The sequence below is a fragment of the Triturus cristatus genome, chromosome 10, assembly GCF_964204655.1.
Source record: "Triturus cristatus chromosome 10, aTriCri1.1, whole genome shotgun sequence".
In the NCBI taxonomy this organism is placed as follows: domain Eukaryota; kingdom Metazoa; phylum Chordata; class Amphibia; order Caudata; family Salamandridae; genus Triturus; species Triturus cristatus.
Window position 1 is genome coordinate 1122017176 of NC_140593.1, and position 23561 is coordinate 1122040736.

Below are 23561 nucleotides of genomic sequence, written 5' to 3' on the forward strand. Positions count from 1 at the left end.
TGTAGCTGTCAGTGCCTCCCCTACTTGCTCCGTGGTGATGGTGGCAAATAAGTCAAGTTTAGGTAGTGAGGGGTCTCTACTCTGCGGGGTTGGCAGCCTGGGGGTCTCTCCTCCCCCCAGAGAGTTATAGATGTTGTCTATCTTTTCTCTAAAGTGGGTGGGCAGGTTATCACATAATTCTTGAGTGTGGGGAGCCGCTGCCCTGCTCACTATTGGGTTGGTGAATTATTTTAATTTCTTAAAGACTTCCTTTGAGGAATTCTTTGCCTCCCTTATCCGCAGACTCGGATGTTCTCTCCTGGCACTTTTACATTGGCCTAGATAGGATCGATGTGCCACCACATAAGCTGACTTGTCGTCAGGACATTTAGTTTTCCTCCATTTTCTTTCCTGACCTCTGAACCGACCCCTCTCCGCTTTGAGCTCTTCCAAATACCAAGGCGCAGGCGCCCGTTTCTCTATTACTCTCATTGCTTGCAGAGGGGCGATACTGTCCAGGGCATTCCCGACTGCTCCCTCCCATCTTTCCAGGGCCTTGTTAATGTCTGGCTCCCCCTTCAACAAGGGGGATGAAAAGGCCTTGCTGAAGGTTTCCGGAGTGACTTTTCTCCACGTCCTACGAAAGCTCTTCCTGAGTAGGGTCTTCTTTCCACCATCTGGCTGGCTGAAAGAGAATCTTAGGGCCCAGTGGTCCGTCCACGTTAGCTCCTGGGGTGCTTTCATGGAGAGATAAGGGACGTTTGAAAAGATGGAGTCCAGTGTATGGCCTGCAATGTGAGTAGGCTTGTGCACTGTAGGGAGAAGCCCCAGTGATTCCATTGCTGACAGAAGGGACTTGGAGTCTGGGTTCGAGGGCTCTTCGAGGTGGTGATTAAAGTCTCCTGTTAAGACGAAGTAGTCAGATTGTAATATATAAGGGCAATATATTCAATACTCAAAGTAAGCACCACATTTATTGGAGCATCCCCCCCAGTCAGGAGAAAGAGCCAACTAACTTGGAATATAGAATGCAGTTGATGAAAAACAAACAACAGCCAATGGGCTTCACATTCCGAATCCTAAGATTATAATACAAGAACTACAGTAAAACCTTACCAATACTAAACTTACATTACTAGAGTGTTGATTAAATAATGAAGCAGTGTAAAGCTCTACAGCTCTACATGATTGCATGTGTGTATTTGTAATACAAATCTATAATATACTTGAAATAACAATATCACATTTTTGTCTGATTTTCCATTGTTCTGTTCCTAGGGGTGACATGTGCAAATACTGATCCATTAGGGTGGATTGAGGAGAATCTAGGAGTTTTTCTACAACTAACAACCTTTGAAGAGCTCCTGACTTTTAACAAGAACTTCAACCTGGTAAATACTGACAGACAATTTCGTTGCACTCATTGGCTTTGTTCTCCTATGACTGAGTGGAAGACAATGAAAGGGATTGTTATAACAATGAATATATTGCATCACAAAAACTGGAAATGACTGATGTTTGTTTCGCTGTTGCACCATTTTTACAGCAGTATGAAGATTAGGAAGAGGTAAATTCCTTGGTAAAGATTTTATTGCATCAAATAAACGCACCCACTACACACATATGTATAGGTATAGATATATGACCAAATTGCAGTCAACCTGATAAACCAAAAAAGTAAATTGGTTGCATAAATGTTAATCTTGTTTAGAAATTTAGCAGACATATTGTTAGTTATAAATGTACTAAAAATGTGGCAAATAGGTTTAGAAACTACGAAGACCACAATTCCTTGCTGCACTAAAACAGGATGTGATGTCACTTACGTTTTTTTAGAGGTATTTAAAAAAGAGAAAAAAAAATCCTTGAATCATTGGTAAATCTCGTGAACAAGCCTCAGGGGAGGTGAAACGCGTAGAGTCCTTTGTTTGAACTGGCACGCTGTGATTAAATGGATTGCAACTAAACTTTACTGGCTAAGCTTGGCTTCTGTCCGTGAGTGCGTGAGGAATCCTCTTGGGGAAACGAAGGTGAAGGTATAGATATATATATATATCCTCACTAAAAGATATTCTGGTGCGCAGCCACTTTGAGGAGAAACCGAGAACCAAACCAACCATAACTGGTTTCTTTCCTTGCATGAGTTGCAAGGCGTGCAAAAACTGCAAAAAGGTGAAAGACTATGCAGTGCCAGGCAAAAAGGCTAAAAGATCTATTGACAAACTTCTTAACTGTAACTCTAGTTTTGTAATATATTGCCTGGTTTGTCCTTGTGGACTGCAGTACATTGGAAGCACCATACACCCAGCAAAGAAGCGTATCTTGGAACACAAAAGAGCCATAACAAACAGGGACAAAACGTACCCAGTGGCGAGGCACTTTGCTGGGGTGCATGGTGCTAAGAGTGACACACTGACATTTTTTTGCATAGACCAGGTCCCAGCGGGAGAAAGAGGAGGGGACAGAGTCAGGTCACTGAGACAACTTGAGGCGAAACTCATAGTGGAGCTACGCACCAGAACCCCGGGGGGACTGAATCAGGAGGAGGAACTCTGGTCCTTTATTGGATAGAGCAACCTATACCCTACCGCTGTCCCTTGAAACTTTTTGATTATGGGGAAGAATGGCAATTAACCACTCAGACTAGCAGAATGAACGACAGCCCATTCAGGGCGTTATTTCTTTGTAACACGTTTATGACTAACATACGTTGTGCTTTCATGAATTTAAAAGCTGTAGATACAGAATTGTGTATTAACACATGTACACATTCTTGATTTATATGAAAGACAGCCCATTCAGGGCGTTTTTTATTATTTTTTGCAACACGTTTATGATTAGCAAACGTAGTGTTTTCATGAATTTAGTCGGTGAGACAGAACTCTGTTTACTTAATTGTGAATTGAAACACATGTATATATTCCTGATTTACAAAAGTTATTTGTCTCTATAATTTGAGAGAAAAGCCTAACGTGGAATCCGTCTGAGAATTATGGTATTACATAGTGTTAAGATGGCCGACACTTCCCACACTGAATACCTGTATATATGTAGTCCGCTTTTTATTCCCATTTTTCTATGATCATGGCAACCAATGAAATGCTTAAATAGATTATGGTAATTGAACACTATTGACATTGACGAAGGCCAGGAGGCTGAAATGCGTTTGTCAGCAGAGCGTTTACAGATCGTGTTTTGCAACGAATTGAAATAAATTACTTTAACTGCATTTGACCAGAGTGCGCAGCAATTTTTGAAAACTGTGGCTGAAAGTGATTCGCGAGTTCCGCCCTCGCGGCTGGTGCACCCGCTGTGCTGGGAGCAGGATAACTGACGGAGTACGTGGAATATATATATATATATATATATATATATATATATATATATATATATACTTGCTGGCAGTCACCAGTAGGTTTAGTTAGGACCTAGTTTCCATAGGAAAAGCGTTTTTTGTTTTGCCAATATCTTTGGCGCCATTTGATGAATCTTCACAACATTTTCAAAACTAGTTGGCAACTCACTTCAGCTATTGTCCTGAAAGTTTTGGGGTGATCCATTAAGTGGGGTGATCTATCAAGCGGGGGCCAAGAAAAAGAGGGATGGGTCCAAAACTCTTTTTCCTCATGCAATTTCCCATTAGGATTTTGAACACGACTACAGCCAAAACTGCTGGACGGAATTACACCAAATTTGGCAGGAGCTAGCTGTTAGTCCAGAAAGAGTGTTTTTTGGTATTTGGTTAAATCCATTCACTAGTTTGAGATATTTAAGGAAAAATACATTTTTATATCTAGAGGCTCGAACCCTCCGCGAATCCTCCCTATCTCATGCAGAGATCTGACTGTCTGCCAACACTTCAACCAGGAAGTGTTGTCAGCCAAGTCCCTAAAAAAACCTGAAAAAAGACAGAAGGGGGCAGGTTAGAACTATCCTGACCCCCTTAGGCCTGGTAGTGGGGTCCCCATGAAACCCCACATGGGCCAAAAAGTATTTTTTTTTTAAGTTTTGCAGCACAAATTGGGACAGATTCATGAATTTGCAGTAAAAATTTGTAAAAAAAAACAAGCGTGGTCTCCCACACTTGTTTAAACATAGGCCCCTAGGTGGGGCAGGTCCAGGGTGCTTATTTATATTTTTAATAAGGGGACGAGGTGCACGAGGCCCCCTACTAATTGCCAATCGTGGCCCTGACATTGTACACAGCTACAATGCACGTTTTATGAGACCCTATCCGTCGCTGCTCTCGTGATTCGGCCAATATGCTTCAAGCACGGCATGGGCTTTTAATGCACAGTTTCTGTATCGGTCTTTCAGAGAACGTGTCTATGTATCTTTCATAGCAATTCACCTGTTGTCGTTTGTATTACAATTGTGGTTCCTTTGCTTGCAATAGTGAAGCAGGGTGTTCTCTGTGGTAGGGCATCATCTTTGAGTACAAACGCGGGTTGTTTGGGCATATATAGAAAAATAGCACCGGCTGGAAGGAGAAAGCCCTCATTGCTTGAAGGAGTGGGCGGAGAAATATTAAAAATTACACATTATCCACCAGCAGAACCCCATGCGTAATTAGTGCAAACACCTCATCTCTGGAAGAAAATGGGCACAATTACTTCCAGTGCTCCATTTCAGGGGTGAGAATTCATGTGTGCTGTAGCTGACCAAGGTCCTGAATGGATTTAGCCAGGGTTATTTTCTTTCACATGCACTGGTGTCACACATATCCACCCTATATACTAAAAATTCCCTTACCACTAAAAAATTCATACCCACCCTAAACCCTAAAAATTCCTCTGCCACCCAAAAGCCCATACCCAACCTAAACCCTAAAATACCCCTACTACCCAAAAACCCATACCAACCCCAAACCCTAAAAATCCCCTTACGACCTAAAAAACATACCCACTCTAAACTCTAAAATATATATATACACACATATATATATATACACATATATATATCAATATATATATACACACACATATATACATATATATATATATATAAATATAAATACATTTATCTGCAAAATACTTATATTTACCATGATTTTCGTGGTAAAAGGCATCCAAGGTAAAAGCACAAAATCATTGTTGTAAAAGTATGTTGTGGTAAAAGCACTTTTGTTGTAAAGCCGTGCTTGTGAAAGGCATCCCGTTGTTTAGTCTTTGCTGTAAAGGCTGTTTCCCCTTTGGCTGCCTTCTGACAATGCAGGTACATTGCAAGGGTGCCTGCATTGTGGGCAGGATTGTTTTTGTGCAAGAAGGGACTAACCCTGGGCAGTGAACTCCGCTCCGATCGCGGAGTTTTGCGGAGTTTTCCGCACTACGCGTTACACGGAGCCTGCGGAGTTCTGAAAACTCCCCTCAAGTGTTTTTATTCCTTGCTCGTGGTTGTCAACATCAAGCTGGCTAGCAAAAGTGAGGGGAAACCACCTCCCTGCGAGATTTTTTATCATTCGCGATCGTCAGCGTCAAGTTGGCGAGGGTGGAAAATCAACCTTCTGCAGAGATTTCTCAACACGGGGGGTCAGATTTCTCATTGAGAGTGGTTTAGTATGCTCGCAATCGCTCGCGTTGAGGAAGCTGCAGTTTGAGTAAAAAACCTACTCGAGCAGCAGATAGGAAGCACTGCCCGCTTGTGCAGTGCACAGTGCGGACAAACACCCGGCGCTGAAAATCACTGCGAAAGGCATTTATCTAATACACTCTGCCACTAGCGGAGCTCCGCGTAGCGGGGCAGAGTTTTTTACACGGAACTCCACCCAGCCTTAGAAGGGACACCTGCACAAGACCAATCCTCAGTGGCATTTTCCTCTTTCTATATGTGCTGCAGAATGCAAGTGGAATAAACAAGGAGAAATAAACGTATTTATCCTTGTTATGCCTCTCCTGAGGTGGAATAGCAATTTGACACATTCCTAGTTCTACCACTGACGGTAAATCTGGGAATGCACCAAAATACATGGGTGCATGCAAGGGAACACCCACGCTCCACCCATGTAATGTCTCCCTGGGAGTAACGCAATGCAGCGATTTGTGCTGCCCTGCGTTACTCGACATTTACCAAGTCTTGCAGGTCCACGCAAAGTGGCCTTGCGTGGCTTTTTAAATATCATTATAAGTTTGATAAAAATGGACCTGTATGTCTGTAAAAATGTAGTGATTATTTCAGAGGAAAATGTTCTGACTGTAAATGACAGTGCACTACCACTCCGTGACTTCGTGATTTAGTTGTGACAGTGTGCTCTAAAATGCACAATTACCACTTTCTTGCTGAATCAGTGTGGCTCATTTGCAACAGTTGTTCTTTGTATGATGGTTCGATTTTTCAGAATCATTAGGAGTTCATAGATGTAACAATGATGGCAGCATCCCCACTCTGAATTATAATTCAGCCCCACAGACAGATCATATCAAAATGTTCCAGGAGGGAGCTGAGTTGGATGAACTTTATTTGGAAACGTTTCACGAAGATTCATCAAACCACACCAGTTATAAGCAAAATAAAGCTCTTCCTATGGAAACTCTGACCTACATATAAGTTCATGGTGGCAATGTGGTAAAAACAATATGTTTGTGGGTATATATATATTTATATATATATATATATATATATATATATATATATATATATATATATATATATATATATATATATATATATATATATATATATATATATATATATATATATATATATATATGTATATATATTCAGGCTCGTGGTACTCTAAATGAAATACCAGCACTCACGGGAACAGTGTCTTCAGTTTATTGAAAGACAAGCCTCACGACAAAACGCGTTTCGGCTGCCGCCTTCGTCAATTGTGATCGGCGCGTAATTTGTAAACAACAAGAAATGTTAAGTTTATGGCAGATTTTGCACGTTTAATAATGGCTGCCACTCCGGGACTGACGGAAGTCCTCTGTTCATTGTAATGACACATGAAATGTATTTCTGTTTACCGAACGCGCGCGCCGATCACAATTGACGAAGGCGGCAGCCGAAACGCGTTTTGTCGTGAGGCTTGTCTTTCAATAAACTGAAGACACTGTTCCCGTGAGTGCTGGTATTTCATTTAGAGTACCACGAGCCTGATTATACACGCGGTGTCCGTCACCGCTATGAGAGCACCCGATCGAGAGTGAAGAGAAAAAGACGGAGTTCTGAGCGTGATTTAAATCTCTCTTCACCGCTGCTCCAGCAATCCTTGCTACATTGTTTCACCGGACGAAAAGGGACAGCTATCTCAGCTGATCAAATACTACCTTGACGCGGATCCTTTCAACGCAGCTGAACCAGGCGGCATATACAAGAAGGAAGCACGCTTCGAAGCCCGGTAGGACACTTTATAACTGTTATTGTAACTGTTATTTTACGAGCAGCAGATCGAGGGAACAGCGCACCACGCAAGCACTGAGTTAAACATACACTCGAAGGGATATGTTTGATGAGGAGGCGCGACGCGAGGTAGCCAGCGAAATATTCAGAAAGAAAAAAACAGATTTTCGCTCTGAAGGTGATAACGGCGGCAATGGGCAAAATACAGCTCGAGGTGCCAATCCACTAAAAGAGCAACTAACAAGACTTGAAAGACTGTATGAACGAGAAGTTCGTAAATGGTGGGAGGCCACCTCACTTCAACATTATATAGATGTGAAAAGGATTCCGCGTGGTTTGAGAATTTATACAATTCCTGCATACGAGAATCCCAACCCGAAACTCCTAGAAGAATGGGCGGAGCACACGGCAGCCTCATCCAAGGGGATGTTACTGATTCTTATCAAATTTGCTTGGGCTGATAGAGAAGCTACATTACAGGATATCAAGGAACTAGAGAAAGAGATCGCAAAAGATTGCGAGAAGAGTAAGCTGGATGAATTTAAAGAGGCGATGAAAAAACGCATTGCATCATATGAACAAAAAATCAGACAGAGAAAACAAAGTAAGTTCGAACGCGACGAGAGAGATTATGAACAAGGTCGCGTTCTGACTTTTGCCAAACGATATGATTTATCCAGGAAACAGCTAATAAGCAGTAAGAACAAAGTAACAACTGAACAAGTAGATACCTCTGAGTCCGAAGTAACGGACGTGGATGTGAGCGGTGACGAAAGAGAACCTCAGCCTACAGGAAGCGAGACGATCACCCCTTTTCACGAGGAGTTTCGGATCATAAGACAGACGTGGGGCAGGGGCGGAAGAGGAAAACCCTCGGAACCAAGGAGAAGAGCAAACGCCGGACGAGGAGAGGCGGCTGGCGCAAGCAGCAGTACCGCATCGCCTCGGATAACTCGGAGCAAACGGGGGATGAGACGGTAGAATCACAAACGATCACTGTCGTAAATCTGACACCAAGGCGATTGAATGATGCAGAATTGAAGGTACTCCAACTTGGATTGGGCTTCGGCCCCTCAAAGAAATCTGAATATACCCAGACTAGGATCGATCTATTTAAATTTTCAAGAAGACTGAAACTGACCAAGTATTTTAAAGGAAAGGGATCTACCCAGAATAAAGGTAGAACGACCCAATTGGATATGGACAATCTTGTGGCGGGGGACTTGGAAACACTGGCTGTGTTGGAAGAACTCCAGGAGGAAGGAGACCCGAGGGAACTGATTCCTAATATCGCAGGAACCATTGATAAAGCAGGAATAATGCAAATAAATCCGGGAAGCCCCTTCAAGCCCATATCAAGGTTTGTTCCCATGATGCCGGCAGATTCAATTGATGTTTTCTCTGAAACAGTCACACAAGAACTTATCAAACTACGTGGCAGAAATAATGCAAAGAGGGAATGTGGGAATATAACTGCGACCCAAAGAAAGGCAATTAAATGTCTGCAGGAAGATAAGATGATTGTATGCAAACCATCGGATAAGGGTGGCAATGTGGTGTTGATGACTTTGGAATATTACCAAAGTGAAGCCTTCAAACAACTCAATGATGAATCAAGTTACGCAAAGGTAACACGGAAGGATTTTGAGAGCAGTATAGCGTCCTACAGAACACTCCTGAATAAGTGGTACCATAAAGGCATGCTGTCAAAAGAAGAGTATGGCTTCCTGGAATGTAAACATCCTAAAGTACCAACCTTTTACCACCTTCCGAAACTGCATAAGGACGCCATCAACCCACCCGGCCGTCCCATAGTTTCCTCTTTGGGAAGTTTGACTGAACATATGTCAACTTTTGTAGATTTCTTCCTGTCTGAATTCGTGACGAACCTCACCTCCTACATCAAGGATACTAAGGACTTCTTGATCAAAGTAGAAAGCATGCCTTGGGATAACGATTATGTAATGATGACTCTTGACATTTCTAGCCTATATACCAGTATTGACCACATGCAAGGACTGGAGGCAATCAAGTACTTTCTGAGCAATCGTTCCATTAATCTGGTAGAACATAACAACATGCTAATAGAGTTCATAACGTTTTGCCTGAGCAATAATATTTTTCTGTTTCAGGATTTCCTATTTAGACAGGTACGAGGTACCGCGATGGGGACCTGCTTCGCCCCCAGCTACGCGAATCTTTTCGTGGGCTGGTGGGAGGAGCAGGTCGCCTGGGCGGAGTCCAATTGTAACTGGACCCATAGGGTCGTAAGTTGGACCAGATACATTGACGATTTATTCATTGTATTTAAAGGAACAGAAACACAGGCACTTGAATATGTGAAAGTACTGAATAACAATGACCTTAACCTCAAGTTCACGGGGGAGATAAGCAAGGTTTCCGTGAACTACCTGGACCTCACGGTGTTCACCGCGGAGGGCAGACTGTGCACTCGCTTGCACAGGAAACCCACCGCGGGAAACTCCGTGTTGCATGCTCGAAGTTGCCATTCGGAAAGAACTAAAACTAGCATTCCATATGGCGAACTTCTTCGGATTAAGAGAAACTGCACACGCAACTGCGATTATGTCTCCGCAGCACAAGAGAGCATGAATAGATTCAGGCTTAGAGGGTACCATCAGGATATTCTAGAAGTGGCCAAGAGAAAGGCTGAAGCTAAATCCAGAACTGATCTGATTATTGAGGAAGGAAGTACAAACAGGGAAAAAAGTAGTAAGAGAGGTAAGAATAACAACTTCATTTTTTTTTTTTAAATATTTTTATTGGTTGCAGTAAGTGTACATAAAAAAAAAAAGAAACATCACTTCGACATTAAATATCAGTGCAAAGATTCAGCTTCCCAATTCATCACATACAAAAATAAGACCACCTCCCAATCTGGTCCAGAAAAAGTCAGATCAAATCTAATTCCCCTCAAGACTAGCCTCTCTCCACTTTGTGATAGGAGCCCAGATGCCTTCCCCGAAATCCCGTACTTTTTTCCCTTTCAGTGCATACAAAGCAATCTCAATATTATGCATACCTAATAATCTGGAAAGCCACATTTGAAAGGAGGGGGGTACTGAATCTTTCCAGCCAGCAGAGATTAATAACCGAAACACTGCCACAGAAATAAACACCAGGGCTGCCTCCGTTCTCCCTACTTTTAATCTGTTGTCCGTGCCTAAAACCATTAGAGTTGAGGACAGAGGTATTTTTTTCCCTAACAACATCTCCCAAAATTTTTCGATCTCCCTCCGTATTCCTAGCAGAGACTCACATTCAAAAAACATATGAAGTTGGTCTGCCTCGCCTCGCTTACATCTGGGACACATATCATCCTCCCTTATACCCCAAGCAAATAACTTTGCAGGTGTGTAATATAAATTAAACAACGTTTTATAGTGCTGTGCCCTCAAATTGGTTGATCGGAATATTTTCTTATTTAATAGGAGGGCTAGGTCTAGATCTATGTCGGAATTTCCCAATTTTAAAGCCAGAGCTGCTTCTGTTTTTTCTAAATCATCCTGTATTTCCCCACATAATAAATTATAGAATACCCTGATCTTCTCACTCCCTTTAACCAGCTGGTCGATAATAGGGAGTTCAACTGATATTAAGGTCCTTGGTCTTACAGCCTTCAACCAGCTAATGACTTTATTATACAGTAGCCAGTGACTTAAAGAAATACCAAATCTAGTTTGCAGCGCCACAAATCCAAGAATCTGATCTCCCCTCGTTATGTCTCCCAGCGTCTTAACTCCTAATTCTTCCCAATCTTGCAGATTCCTGTCTGCTACCATCTGCGGGAATAGTCTAGAATTATATAAATGTACATAACGATGTATCTTTGGGATTCGGCAAAACTTTGAGATGGCTCTCCAAACCCCCCAAACACCTCCCAATACCTTAAATCGTGCCTTCCTATAATATCTACGGTCAATTTCCCGCATTAAAAGACCGATAGCTTTTCTCCCGACTAATAGCTCATATATTGTGGGAAGAGTCTGGCTGCCATGAAATTCCTGAGTGGTTTGTGACTCTGTCCGAAAAAGAATAGACATATGAATCAATAAACAAGACCAATGGTACAGCCTCAAATTCGGTAATACCAAGCCGCCCCTATCCCTAGGAAGAGATAAAAGGTTAGTAGAGCGCCTGACTCTTCCGTACTGCCATACAAATTTTATAAAAATAGATTCCAGGCCTTTAATTATTTTTTCTTCTATAAAGAGGGGTATAGCTCGAAATAAATAAAGAACTTTGGGGAACATTGTCATTTTCAAGACATTAACCCTTCCTATCAACGAGAGATGTAAAGCATCAATTCTTTTTAAGTCTTTTTCTATAGATTGACTTAGTGGACCAAAATTCTCATCGATAATCTTAGCTATTGAGGCATTAATTCTAACCCCTAGATATACAGCCGATTCTACAAATCTTGCATCTGTTCTTGTAATATTTTTGGAGCATATTATTTGCGTTTTAGATTCATTTAATAGATAGCCTGAGTATTCACCAAAATCCTTTGCCATTCGTATCAGCTCAGGGAATGCCTGGTGCGGATCAATCGTGATGATGGCCAGGTCATCAGCATACGCCAGGATCTTCGTTTCGTGCCCCTCCCGTATCACAGGTCTAATTCTTGGACAGCCTAATATCCTTTGAATAAGCGGATCTATGTATAAAGCAAAGAGAATTGGGGAACATGGGCAACCTTGCCGCGTACCACGACTTATTGTTATAGTATCAGAACTCAGACCCATAACCACGACTCGAGCGACTGGGTTAACATACATTGCCTTAAGTGCCCTTATAGCTTTCTCTCCAAAACCTCTTCCTGCTAAGATCCCCCAGAGAAAATTCCAGACCACCCGGTCGAAGGCCTTCTCTGCATCGAGCAGGATCATGGCCATCTCATCTCCCCCAACAGACTGAGCATCAAACAAAGTAATTGCCCTCCTAATATGATCCGTGGTACCACGCCCTGGTACAAACCCATGTTGCCACGGGGAGACCAGGCAACCTATGACCCTGCCCAACCTCTTTGCCAAAATTTTTGAATATAGTTTAGTGTCTGCGTTGATTAAAGATATAGGGCGATATGAGCCCGGTTTCTCCCTGGGTTTACCCTTTTTGTGGAAAACCACTATATTCGTTTCCCTCCATGAGTCAGGAACCACCCCTGTCGATACCACACCATTAAATAAGTCAAGTAAAAGTGGAATAATCTCTGCCGCCAAGCATTTATAGATCTCCAGTGGGATCCCGTCAGGGCCCGAAGCCTTACCAATGGGTAGTTCCTGCAGAGCTGTTGCTACCTCATTCTCATTAATATCCTGTTCCAACTCTTCTCTGGCAGCATTACCAAGCCTAGGACCGTTATCGACATACTCTTGAGCTCGTTGAGCAACTGGTTTTTCTTCAGTATATAGGACTTGATAAAAGTTCTGAAAGACCTGAAGAATATCCTTCGCTTCAGTGAATTCCATCCCATTATCTTCAATTTTGATGATATTATTTCTAACTCTTTCTTGCTTAATTTGTAATGCCAAAATTCTGCCGGCCTGCTCGCCAGTTTCATACCGTTGAAGCCTCACAGTTTGATATGCACTTACTGCCCTAAGTGTTACCAACCTCTGCAGATCAGCTCTTACTACTAGCAATTTCCTTTGGCTCTCATTGGTCTCTCTGCCTTGTGTTATATCAGAGGTATGTTGTTCCTCAGCTCCTGCTAATTCTCTTATTAACCTTTCGACCTCACTCCGATCTTCTCTTCTCAATCTTGCAGCACAGCTTATTAATTCGCCTCTTAAGGCCGCCTTGAATGCCTCCCACACCGTATTTCGTGAGGCGCTAAATCTGTTAGCAGAGAAAAATTCTCCAGCCCATTTCCTTATATGATCTACAAATCTTTTATCTTGTAGAAGTTTCCTTTCAAAAGTCCACCTGGTAGGGACTCCTTCTGATCTCTCCACTTCGTATACTAACACCAAAGGGTTATGGTCCGATAGTAGCTTTGGTAATTTAGATATTGTAACTCTATTTCTTTCTGAATCAGATACAAAAAAATAATCCAACTTAGTATATTTCTGGTGAGGGTTTGAAAAATACGTATATCCTGGATCTTTAGGCTCCCTCATCCGCCATACATCTGACAGACCATGTGATCTTATGAGAGATGACAGAGCCCTAAAAATCCTGGGTTTTCGTCCAGTATAGACTGTATTCGAATCCCAGTCAGCTGTGATATTTAGGTCACCACAAAGAATTATAGGGGTTACCCAGGTGGCTAGCTCTACTTCCAAAAAATCGAACATCTCTGGATCATCATTATTAGGCCCATACACTACGCATAATGAAAAGCCTTTTTCCAACTCGACTAAAACCCATCTCCCATTACTGTCGGCTTTAGTCCGTCCCACTCCTCCCAAAGAGGGTCTTAACAAAACTGCTACTCCCCTATTTGACGAGGATTGTGATGAACAGACCCCTAATTCATAACCATTCATATGCATCAAATTCCTTTTAGCCCATGGAAGGTGTGTTTCTTGGAGACATAACACATCAATTTTATTAAATTTCACAAAGTGAGCTAGGTTTTGACGCTTCCTGTGATCATTCAGCCCACCAATATTTATCGTACAAATCCTAATATTCGTCATCCTGTGAATCTATTTGAAAAACTAGGGAAACAAGCACAACATAGAGCCTTAACTGTTCCCTACTAACAAAGCATCTGCACTGATAGTCAAACCTATTATATACCCAACTGCAACTCTTTCTCCTTTTTCCTGTTTTCAGACCCCCCCCCCAGCCACCCACCACCCCCTCCAAACCCTGACATCCACCCACCCCCACCACCCAACCCTGACCTACCCCTAGCAGTGAAGCGCTCAGACCTTGTCTGTGCACGTGATGATCTGCGGTGCATGCGGTGAAGGACAGAAAAGTAAATCATTACTAATTAGCCTCTAAGATCAACAACCTACAAAAAACATATGCCGCATGTGCAGAAAAGGTGATAGACAGTATAGTATAGGACATTTAAGCCATATTACATGACATTCAGTTTTTTTTTTTTTTTGACTCCTTAACCCGACAAATAGTTGAAGTCTATTTCCCGGTATAATTGATAGAGTCCAAATACTCCTTAGCTTTGATTTCAGAGCTAAAGAATAGAGTTTTACCCTCCGATAGCACCTTAAGCTGTGCCGGGTTAATCAGAAAGGCTTGCATTTTCTTATCTTGAAAAGGCTTAATCAGCTCCCTTAATCTCCATCTTCGCTCAACTGTCGAATGACAATAATCCGGGCGAACAAAGAACGAAATACCTTCGCCGGATCTTCTTGCGTCCGGTCTTGCTTTTTCGGCAATAGACTGTCTCAGAATATAATTTCCAAAGTACACCAGTATCGCTCTGGGTTTGTCACCCCCTCTAATATTTTTGCGTACTTTAAAAGGTGTACGATGGACACGCTGAATCTCGGTAACCCAGTTCCAACTGGAGAGTTCTGGAAAAGCCTGCTCAAAGAGCTTGATGATATAGGCCTTTATATCAAGACCCTCCACCCCCTCCGGAACCCCCAGGACCCTCAGATTGCTTTGACGGAGCCTATTTTCCAACTGTTCTGTTTTCCACTGGAGATCAACAACCTGGGCACATTGAGCATTAACCTTCGAGACCGAATCAGCTGCTTCGGCCTCCATTGATACTATTCTCTCTTCCAGGTTTGAAACTCTATCCCCGGTGTTAGCACAAGACTTAGATAATTTCCTCACAACGCCCTGCATCTTCCTCATTGCTACCTGGGCCTTGCGATTGTCCTGGCGTGTCTCCTCTCTATGTGCGATAATTTCTTTATGAATCGTCTCCAACAACGAGAGATTGGTATGATTGGCGCCGGGATCTTCCTGAGGTAGAGTAGAAGGTTGATTAAGGCTGATGTCCCTGCGGCTCTGAGTTTTATGCCTTGTATCCAGAGGAGGTCTGGTTGCCGTTACTGGGGCATCCATTTCCGAATTGCTATCTGAGCCATCTTCAAACTCTGGGTCAGAGCTATCTTCGCCCTCTTCTGACCAACCGGCCCCCTCCGAAGTCGAAAAGAAACATTCACTTGAAGCTTTCTCCTTTTCAATGCAAGGGCCTCCCATTTCAGAGTCCAACTCGATTCCAAGAAAACCCATATCAGGGGCGTCCTCTAATTGTGTAGTTAGTATCTCCCCACTGTCAGCCATAATGTCAGCTGTATTGTCCGTATTGGCTTCCAACCTCGGTTTGGTTAAATCTAACCTCATTGAGTTCTGAGGCAACTGATCCGCTACTGCCTCTGCCTCTGCCTGAGAGACAGTTTTTAAAGACGCTTTCTCTGCTGTCTCTGCTGTCTTGGTCTGGGGGTACATTTCAGCAGGCATACCGTCGCCCTCCTGACTAATTACTGGCTCCTTACTAGAGTCAACTTTCGACCCCCCCGTTGGTCCGCTATCCTTCAGTATGGTCGTATTACCCCCGATCAGCTCAGCCGTAAGTGCCGTAAGTGCCGTGGCCTCTGCTTCCCCCGCCTTCTCCTTCTCCTTACCGGCTATTGGGAAAATGTCCGCAATTGAAGTGGGAGCCTGGCGAGTTTTCATCGTGCCTTTTCTTCCCCTCTCCGTTGAGAGCCCGTCTGCTTCGGCCTCAGTAGGCGCCTTCTTCCTTTGAGACGTTGTTTTCAACCCGGGCACGATTTTCGGAGCCATTCTACTCTCATCGGTCTTCTCCGCTCCGTTCCGCTCAATTCCGCTCCGTCTCCTCCGAGTTTGCACTGTTCTTGCTAAGCTCCGCCTCCCCGTTCGTCCGCGGGGCTTCCACCAAACCGAGGACGCTGTGCACAACACCTCAGCCTCTACCAGCCGGCAAAAGGTATTTCGTACTTCTGTCGTAGCTAAGACTATCAGCAACATCCTCTGCTTTCAGAAAACGAAATCGAAGGGGATTCGCATGCCATCACCCTTCCATGCGTGCTTAAGCGTCCCTCGATCTAATCATTCTGCTCTCAGCCTTCACCGCCACACTGCACCGGCCGTTTACACAGCCGCCATCTTGCTTCGCAAGAATAACAACTTCAGAATGATTACCGATTTCTCAGAGGATGCCCAAACTATCAGGGAAATTTTTAGAAAGAACTGGCACATTTTGAAAGCAGATCCCATTATTGGTAGGGAGATACCTAAAGCTCCACTCATTACATTCAGAAGAGCGAGGACTCTACGGGACGATCTAGTCCAGAGTCATTGTAACAAAATGAGCACGACACCACCCTTTGGGAAGATTACAGGCTTTTTTCCATGTACGAAATGCAGAGCATGTAAAAACAGTCGGAAGGTCACTAATTACAGCATACCTGGTCTTGATCACCCCAGAAAGATCAACAAATTATTGAATTGCAATACCCGCTTCACGGTGTATTGTTTGGTGTGCCCGTGTGGCTTGCGCTACATAGGCAGCACCATACACCCCACCAAGATCCGTATTCTTGAACACTTGAGGGCCATAAATAACAAGGATGTAAATTACCCGGTGGCAAGACACTTTGAAAAATTTCATCAAAGTAATAGGGACTTGCTAAGTTTCTTTTGCATAGATCATGTACCATCTAGTGTTAGAGGGGGTGATAGACAACTTCAATTGAGAAGATTAGAATCAAGACACATAATAGACAATCAGACCAGGATGCCTTTCGGTTTAAACAGTGGAGAAGAAATGTCCGTTCACCTGTAACAGTAAGAATCTGTTTTGAATTTAGGATACAGCACTGAAGTTTTAGGGCAGCAATATAACCCATCCAGGGTGTAATTGTTTTACATGTATTAATTTGTTTCCATTGTTTAAGAAAGCCCATTCAGGGCGGGATGTTGTAATTTGTAAACAACAAGAAATGTTAAGTTTATGGCAGATTTTGCACGTTTAATAATGGCTGCCACTCCGGGACTGACGGAAGTCCTATGTTCATTGTAATGACACATGAAATGTATTTCTGTTTACCGAACGCGCGCGCCGATCACAATTGACGAAGGCGGCAGCCGAAACGCGTTTTGTCGTGAGGCTTGTCTTTCAATAAACTGAAGACACTGTTCCCATGAGTGCTGGTATTTCATTTAGAGTACCACGAGCCTGATTATACACGCGGTGTCCGTCACTTCTATGAGAGCACCCGATCGAGAGTGAAGAGAAAAAGACGGAGTTCTGAGCGTGATATATATATATATATATATATATATATATATATATATATAATCTACTGGCGGTCGCCAGTAGATAGTTATAGTTAGGACCGTGTTTCCATAGGACATCTCAACATTCTATTTTGAATAACTTTGGCGCCGAATGACGAATCTTCGCGAAATTTTCAAAACTAATGGGGCGCTCCGCTCAGCTCCTACCCTGAAAGTCTCGGGGTGATTCATCAAGCGGGGGCCGAGAAAAAAGGGGGGTCCCAAAACGCGTTTTCCCCATGCATTTTTCCATAGGACCTTTAGTCGAAGGTACAGCCCAAACGGCTGAACAGAATTACTTGAAATTTGGCAGAGAGGTAGTCCTCAGGTCAGGGAAGTGCCTTTTGCAGGTCTGGTGTCAATCTGTTCAGTATTTCCTGAGAAAATAGCATTTAAAAGCATATAAATATTTATATGCGGGCACCGTGCCGAGCCGTGCGCGAGCGAAATTCTGATTGGTTGTTAGATGTCAGTCAACATTCGAATCGGTCGAAATCAGGAAGTGTCGGCCGCCATTTTGTCTCTCGCACTGAAAAGGAAAGGGGGAAATAAGGTGGAAAACGTGAAAAGGGGGCAGGGAAGAGAGTTCCTGACCCCCTAGCCTTTGTCAGGGGGTCACAGAAGGACCCCCATGGGTGAAATAAACATTTTATATTTTTTAATAAAAATCGCGGGGTGCGTGCACGGTGCACGGTGCGCGCCCAAAGCGCGCGCGCGGTGCGCGAAGCACACGGTGCGCGCACGATGCGCGCACGGTGAAAAACCTTAAAAAATATATATATAAAATTAAATACATAACTTAGCATTTAAAAAACCGTACAAATTCACTTAAAAAACCATAGGTTTTACACAGGTTATAGTTAGGTGGACATTTCACTCGTAAAAAACCAATGAAATTCCCCCGTTATAGTTAGTTCAGATAACTATAACTCGCGCGACCGCCACTCTATCACAAGGATGATGTCAGCAGTGATGTCATCAGTGATGCCACTGACCATGTCATGAGTGATGTAATATGTGACGTCATGAGCAGTGGATTGCGGGCGCGCGAGTTATAGTTATCTGAACTAACTATAACGGGGGAATTTCATTGGTTTTTTACGAGTGAAATGTCCACCTAACTATAACCTGTGTGAAACCTATGGTTTTTTAAGTGAATATAAATATATATATATATATATATATGTATATATATACACACACACCATACCTTCCACACAAAATACAATTTTCATAAACTGACCCTTAATATAATAAATGAAGTTACAAATATCGAATCACCTTACAGATGAGATTACACATCACATTAACCAACCGATTTGACAGAGACGACGATGAATGCAATACCATTTATTTATTTGATTATGTGTTGTTACGTTATGCTTTTGGATGTTATTTATTGGTATAAATATTATGAAGTCATAATCAATGTGTTTGGTGTGCGAGTTATGGTTTGCATAGCTGTGGTGCAAGTTATGGAATATGGTACAAGCAGGAACTTGCAGATTTTCATGGCTCTTAGGGTTAATTTCTGAGGTTTTTAAAAATAATCCGAGGTATTTTAACCACTGCTCAACATATCTCCATTTTGGTTTATTGTTTCATCATAGGACATCCAGGAGAGGGAGATAGCCACACGTTTTTATATCTGTGTTAAAGATATCACAGAAAAGCATTCAATAAATTGTTAAATTAGTGGTCGATATTGTCAGAGATACATTGGTCCATATGGTGGTTATTTCATTAGAACTTTATAACATCTTATATAATGCAAAATAAATTGTGATATTTGCTTGCTCATGGTATTTTTCAAGAAGGGTAACCATCTTTTCTGTCTCCACTTTAGGTAGACGCAAATGGGGGTTTTACTCCATCCCAATTAGCCGATTTGACTTTAATTGCTGAACATTTCTGCAACAAAACAATATCCAGATTTGTGTTCTCGCAAATCATGAACTTCAACACGTTTGATGACGTCAATCGCTACCTAGAGCGACTTCAAGGAATGCTTGGCACAGTGAGCTATAAACCGCAATGTTACTTTTTTAATGATGCCTTTATCAGATTTGCCACGAACAATTATATCTAGAATCCCAATTCTTCATGTCATTGCTTCTCTACCTCTGCTTTAGGCAAGGGTGTGGTATCTGCCTTTACTTACCTTCATCTGAACTGATACTGAAAGTTGAATGTCCACCCAAGTACTCACATGAGTTATAAGTTACCTCTTTATTTGGGGTATTCTCCTCTGGGCTTATCTGCTCGTCTTAGCCTTTACCCATCATACCCTAACCCTTCTCCTTCTCCATATCACCTTCTTCCTGTGTCTAACCTCCGAACAGTTTCTATAGCTTGACTGCCGTCGTCATTAGGATACGTCTCTTCCTCACCACCATTAACTTTGCATTTAAGCTGATGACTACTTTTCTCTCCGGTGCTGGTGAGCTTGCATGTCACCCCTACCTTTAGCTGACGCCCATGAACTTTTGATGAATCCCTGCATAGTGTCCTTCTCTGTGACGACCACTCTTTGGATCTACTCCCATAAATGTCCACATGAATGAACTACCAGTATCCACTTGGTTACCCCTTCTGCAGCATCTGCTTTCTCTCTACTCATGCTGATGCTTTAACTGCTGGTTTTCTCATGCCTCTACACCTAGTAGGGGTAAGATTCCTTGCTCTTCTCTTCATTACAAGCGCTTCTGCCCTATATGTAGCATTTTTGTCTTTTCTCACCAGCGGCCCGCCCTTTTCCACAAAGGCGAACTCCTTCCCTACTAATTGTTCACTCTCTGACATTGATGTCCCCTCCTTGCCTGCCTCCCCCTCCTCAATGTTGAGTTCTGTTGTGATATCACAACTGGTCACTCCTCAGGTATCCGTTTAAGAAGTACAGAAATTGACCGCTTATTGTTAATTGAACTATTAGTTAGCTAACAATTCCTAGTCAGCACTCCAGTAACTTCTGTTTCTTTGCTTATTTCTTCACCTTTGGTTCTGTTCACATCCTGAGTCTTACTAAGCAGAATCCTCCCTTTTCTAAAGGGCTCTCAGTCCCCTCTGTGTACTGATTACTTTTTCAGCTGTATTTCTCAGACAGTGTACCTTAACTCTAAAACTTGTACATGATATGTGCTGAATGCTTATACCACTCATGCTCAGTGCTCTGTTACCACGAGGAGAGGTTGTAGAGGCTGGTCTATGCTATATAAAACAGCGTAAAGAAATCTAAAGTGCAGCCAAAATGATGCCATAAATTCATCGTTCATAAGCAGCTTGAAATTCACTTGAGATTTAACTTGTGTATTTTGTCTTCATCATCCTTCCTAAAGGATCCACCTACATTGGCACAAGACTGTAGCAGGGCCTTGGCTTAGTTTCAACATGCGCTGCTGATTTACACTGCCCATTCTTACATCACTATATCCTTATATCTGTATGTAATAGCTACCCCTCAATAAAAGGTGTGTGCTTTCCCCTCCTTAGACATCACAGCCACGGACAGGCTGCTCATTATGTCTTTATACTATGCCTGTCCATAGAACTCAACCTATGTATCATTCAATCCTACTTCTTGCTTATCTGGAGTAACTACAATCAGTCTTCTCCTGGGCACCAGCGCCATGTTGGACCTTGAGCTGGCCTTTCCAGTGCAAGAGGGAACAGGACTGGTTGAGGAAGCTGACTGACACATACGCTGTGGTATCAGATGGATGGGTCATCTGGAAGATCACTAGTTTGGGGAACAGTCTTACTTTGGATGCTGTCTCTTTTCATTTACTCAAAGATCAGCAGAGATAGATATGAGTCCCATTTTCTGTCCAGGTCTGTCATATGGCATAAGTTTCTTAAATGGGATCCCAACCCAGAGTTGCATCATTTTCTGATGTCGGTACAGACAACGTTAATGCTGCGGCATCACTGGGTATATTGTCAACATAGCTCTAAACACTACTTTAAATGAGAACAGTGCTACAAATTGGCAGGTAGTATCAGATCAGATACTGATTACCTCCTGTGTATTAATTTGAACTGGAGAGTACCATCACTTCCCCGCAGGGGTGCAATGTGTTATTCTGAGACTAGCAACACTTCCCCGCAGGGGTGCAATGTGGTATTCTGAGACTAGCAACACTTCCCCGCAGGGGTGCAATGTGTTATTCTGAGACTAGCAACACTTCCCCGCAGGGGTGCAATGTCTTATTCTGAGACTAGCAACACTTCCCAGCAGGGGTGCACTGTGTTATTCCGAGACTAGCAACACTTCCCAGCAGGGGTGCAATGTGTTATTCCGAGACTAGCAACACTTCCCCGCAGGGGTGCAATGTGTTATTCCGAGACTAGAAACACTTCCCAGCAGGGGTGCAATGTGTTATTCCGAGACTAGCAACACTTCCCAGCAGGGGTGCAATGTGTTATTCCGAGACTAGCAACACTTCCCAGCAGGGGTGCAATGTGTTATTCTGAGACTAGCAACACTTCCCAGCAGGGGTGCAATGTGTTATTCCGAGACTAGCAACACTTCCCAGCAGGTTTGCAATGTGTTATTCCGAGACTAGCAACACTTCCTAGCAGGGGTGCAATGTGTTATTCTGAGACTAGCAACTCTTCCCAGCAGGGGTGCAATGTGATACTGGAAGAGTACCAACACTTTGTAGGATCAAACAGGTACTCTGGGACAGTGAGAACCTGTTCCTCCATATATCCATTTCAAGCACTTTATCTGATGATACTTCCCCGTGAGCACTGAATAGAGATTAATGACTGATACTTTGGAATTCATAGTGTGACACTAGACTGATCTACAGACATGTTTCATTGGTACCGACGCGTGTAGATGACAATACACTGATTGGAGATGTGTCCAGTTAGGTGTCCTCTGTGGAGTACCTCCTTCTGTAACCGGATTTGAAAAACACTGAATGGAATTCAGTCTAAAACAAGTATTTTTCTTTTTGTCATTGTTAGAGTGAAAATTATACGCTGCTGAGCCCATGTGATAACCCATCAGCAATGCCCTCTCTCACAATTGAAACTGAAGAGGGCCTTCTGAGAAGTCTTCTTGTGGTACTCGGCAAGGAATGGAGTCTGCTCGATGCCTCTCAGTGGATTCATGTCTTCCATACTATCATCATTGAGTATCAAGAGGCGGTGAATGGCTCCCACCTAGCTCAACTTCCTCTTAATGTCACCTGTGAAACCTACCAAGACATGTGAGTTATCTCTCGCCTGTGCCCTGTGGTTGCACATTGTAAACTATTTTCCTTTATTTGTAAAATGATTTTAACATTTTTTGTTATGTTATTTTGTGTATATATTTATTATAAATTCTCTTTTATCAAGTTAGATGCACTCTTTATAATAAACAGTCAAGGGCGTGGAAACATCCGTACATTTAATATAGACTCAGCAATATTGCCAAGTCATTTCTAGACATCATACATTTTTCCATATTTTCTGAAACTGGTCTTTTTTTCCCTAGCATTCACAGTAACTGCCTCCCAGATAGCAAACTTATCAGTTGCACGGGCATGTGCAAACACTTTAGCAGTCTTAGGGTTAAAGGGGTTTCGATTTCGAGTGGTTCCACTTTTACACGATTCTCTCCACCTGGTGGGAACTATTTCCTAAAGGGTCAGGTACTTAATGAGTGCTGTGGGAAGAGACGTCCCTCAAAGATTAATATCAATGGGTTTATAAATCCAAATTATTTGTGGTTCCTCATCTTGTGTACCGTATTAAATGTTGGTGATCATATTGCCGGAAGAATAAAACCAACAAGTAAAAAGGGGAGCTCTGTGACTGGTACATAGTAGATGTGTGCCATGGCTCAGTATTCTATTACTTTTGGGTGCTTACTAAAATACATTAACTTAAAGGAAGAAGTTGTTCAGCTGCCGCAGTAAATCACAATCGTGTTTTAATGCTTGTATATCACTAAACATTCATGTACAAACATTAAAAAAAACAAAGGCTGTTTG

At 42.7% G+C, this 23561-nt stretch overlaps 1 long non-coding RNA gene across 1 annotated transcript; it reads left to right on the forward strand.

The window, feature by feature from the left end:
- Positions 1 to 1292: 1292 nt before the first annotated feature.
- LOC146796677 (uncharacterized) lies at positions 1293 to 22711 on the forward strand. The gene is made up of 3 exons (XR_014969653.1): positions 1293 to 1370; positions 19424 to 19594; positions 22549 to 22711. It is a non-coding gene; the product is annotated as an uncharacterized LOC146796677 (long non-coding RNA).
- Positions 22712 to 23561: the final 850 nt, after the last annotated feature.